This window comes from Octodon degus, unplaced genomic scaffold (genome assembly GCF_000260255.1).
Source record: "Octodon degus isolate 3935 unplaced genomic scaffold, OctDeg1.0 scaffold00116, whole genome shotgun sequence".
NCBI classification, from domain to species: Eukaryota; Metazoa; Chordata; class Mammalia; order Rodentia; family Octodontidae; genus Octodon; species Octodon degus.
This window is the reverse complement of record NW_004524692.1, coordinates 7,964,142-7,967,706: the sequence shown is the minus strand read 5'-3', so window position 1 is coordinate 7,967,706 and position 3,565 is coordinate 7,964,142. Positions and strand designations below refer to the sequence as shown.

Below are 3,565 nucleotides of genomic sequence, written 5' to 3'. Positions count from 1 at the left end.
CTGATTAATAGGGCATTTTCAATAATTAATACATTGCACATTGTTATCTTCTCTGCGGTCATCCACAGCACAAGAAGCAGCTAGGACATCCCATTCAAACACTACTACTACAAAATACCAGCTATCATTTCTTTCTTTCCTTTTTTTTTTTTTTTTTTTTTTTTTTTTTGCCAGGGAAGCACTTATTCCACTGAGCCATCTTCTTGGCGCCTGTCAGGTTTGAGGTACTGAAGCTCTGGCCTTGAGTCAGTCACTGCACTATGGGCTTCCTTCTGAGACTCGCAAGTGTTCACTTTCTAGGCTTGGGGTTTTCAATTGTTCCCATACTGGCCTCTGGGAAAGAAAATCATCCCTGTTCTTCTTTTTTCAATTTCAGATACACCAGCTCCTGAGAGAATTTCTTCTATTTCCTTTGCCAACTTTGTAAGAAGTAAGTGATTGTTGGTAGAAAAAAAAAAGGGAGAGGAAAATTGATTTAAAATTTTCTCATTTTGTTCCTTTTGCTATTCTGGTTTTCTGATGATTTTCTTGGCATTAGAGTTTCATATTTTCCCTATATTTGCACAATGGGTGATTGAGACCTAGTGCCAGTAAGGGAGAATATAGTATCCTCACAGGCTTTGCTTCTCAGTGATGAAAGAATGTGTGCAAAGTCATGGAGAAGACAATAAGCAGGACAACCTGTGTAATCCCAGAGTTGTCAGCTATGTTCATGTTCTGGTATCTTTTGAATCAATAAAGCTGAGGGTTAGGAATTGTTCGTACAGCTGTTGTCTCTACCTCTAGCTTTAATACCTTGTTTGAATATTCATGCAGTAGGATTTTGATTTGGTGAAAAATGCATGGGATTTGTAGTCAGACATACCTGTGTTTCACACCTGACCTTGCCAATTAGTAGTTATGTGAGTCTGACAATGGTCCCAATAATTCTACCCACCCTCAAAATCCACAGTAATGGCGTAGGCATATTCTATTTCCTTGCAAATTAATTACTAAACTTTAAATTTTATAGCCTGTGTACATAGGATAAGATACACTATATTTTAATCAGGTGTTAGTTTTCTAACTATGTTCATCCATTTAGAGTCGAAGGGTCAATTTCATTGTACTGTTTTTTTATGTCTGTATGTTTTTTCCCCATAGTTATTTTGCTCAGTTCTGGGTCAGATGAGATTTCTTGACCTTTTTCAGGAATGTAACATGGGAGCATTCAGGTTGGTACATCCAGAAAAATATGCTTGACATTATTTAGATTGTGTGTGTGTGTGTGTGTGTGTGTGTGTGTGTGTGTGTGTGAGAGAGAGAGAGAGAGAGAGAGACAGACAGACAGACAGACAGACAGACAGACAGACAGACAGACAGACAGACAGAGACTGTACTGATTCTGCTAGAGTCTAGGTAAATGCTATTCTTCCAGCAGAAGAAAATAGAAGGGGGAATATAACTCTTTTCTCTGAGCTTTACTTTCCCTCAGATCTTAGTAGCTAAGTTAGGAACTAGAAAGAATTTGGGCTACGCTTACCAAGTCCATGTCCTTGTGTCTTCACAGGGACATCAGGAGCAATCCCAAATGTATTTGAGATGCATCAAATTCCTGAATGTCTTCCTAAAGAAGGTTCATTCACTTCCTTGTATCAGTGTCTCATCTATTAGCACTGAAGCTGAAACAGAATTTCTTCTAGTGCTGAGATTTTTCAGCATAAATGGGCTCAGGGTTAAGAATCAACCCAGCTAGGTTTCTGAATTAGCATTGGTGTGAACTAAGTGTGTGATGTTAGGTGACTCCTTTATCCTCTTCAGAAGTAAATTTCTAACAAACAATTACTTTTGAGTAGGAGATTTACTATTACTTTACAAAATAAAGGAATCTGTTGCCTGCAAAAATTTATATAAATGTCAATCCTTTTAGACAAAAAAGTTGTTTACCCAAACATAGAATGAATGTTGGAAAACTAACTGAAGATTAATTGCTTATGTCCCTTCTGAATGCTAATGGCTTGCCAACATTTCGTTCATCTATCCATCTTTTCCTAACTATCCTTCTATGCCTCCTTTCTGGCAGCATTTCAACCCCGGCAACTTAATGAGCTCTACAGACGTTACCCTGGGCTGTCAGTCATGCCAGGTTTTCTTCCTCTTGCTTGGGTGCTTCATATGTTCCATACGCCTGCAGGATCCTAGAAGAAAGAAACCACATTCTCTTCCTCTCACTGCCTTGTGAAGTCTAGCTTCTGACTTAAATGTTGTCCTGCTTGGCTGACACAGTGCATCTGTGTACATCTGACAGGGTTATGAGTCTCTCCCTTTAAACTAGAAGTATCTCAGAAGCATTCCTTCATTTGCTGGTGCATATAATTCATACTTATCAAAAGCTTAATATATGACAAAAATTAGACCTGGCTCTGGAGTTGTAGAATTGAGTAAATATGATCTCTGTCATGAAAGAGCTTGCAATCTTGTTGACAGGTCAGATGACAAATAATTTCAGTTGGCTTTGATAAGTATTATCAAATAATAAATGAAATGCCCTAGGAACTAAGATGAGATGAGAACATAGATGGAGAGCAAGAATTGAAATAGCTTCAAAGGAGGGTTAGAAAAAAACTGAAACTAACCCCCACTCCACTACATAGGTAGTAGGTATTCATTACCTTTCAGATCTCTATTTTCTTCAATTAGTATGATTGCTTCTTTCTGTGCTAATTCTGTACCTTCTTAATTGCTATAGCTTTATAATAAGCAATATTTGAAAGACAGTTCCTCTCCTTTTGTTTTGGCTTCTACTCTAAACATGTTATGGCTACCCTTGGAGCTTTGAACTTCTATATGAATTCTAGTATTACTTGTTAACCCAACAAACCATCAAATCAACCCATGCGGGATTCTGAATAAATTGTATTGAGTCCGTAGATCAATTCTGTATTAATTGAAATTTTCATGCTATTATCTTCCAATTCATAAACATAATAATTTATTTCAGTCTTCTTTAGTGTTTTGCATTAAGGTTCTGTAATTTTCTCCATGAAAGTCTTTATTCATGGGTACTCTATATTTTTGAAGCTATTATAAATGATAACTCCTTTAAATTTAATTTGCTATCAGCTTACTGAAGTACAGAAACGAAATGGATTTTTATAAGAAAACTAAGAAATCTTTTGTAATAATTCTGATAATTTATCAGTAGCTTCTTTTGCATTTTCTATGAACACAACCTGTAAATAATGTCAGTTTAATACTTTCCTTCTCAATCCTTATGTCTTTAATTTCCTTGTACTTGTTTTACTGGGCTGACTAGACTATTCAATACAGTGTTGAAGAAAAGTGGATAAGCAATCCATCTTGTCTTGTTCTTAATCTTATAGCGAACCCTTTGGTGTCTTACCACTAAGTATGATGTTGGCTGCCGAACTTCACACACATGCTCTATCACTTTAAAGGAAATCTTTTGTTCTCTGATTTCTAAGAGTTCTTTTTTTTTTTTTTTTTTTTTTGGAACCGGGGATTGAACTCAGATCCTTGCGTTTGCCAGTCAAGTGCTTATCCTACTGAGCCATCTCCCCGGCCC

General features: G+C 36.7%; 1 pseudogene; it reads left to right on the top strand.

The window, feature by feature from the left end:
- Positions 1-2,426: 2,426 nt before the first annotated feature.
- Positions 2,427-3,565, top strand: part of LOC101564244 — a 5,799-nt pseudogene continuing 4,660 nt past the window's right edge.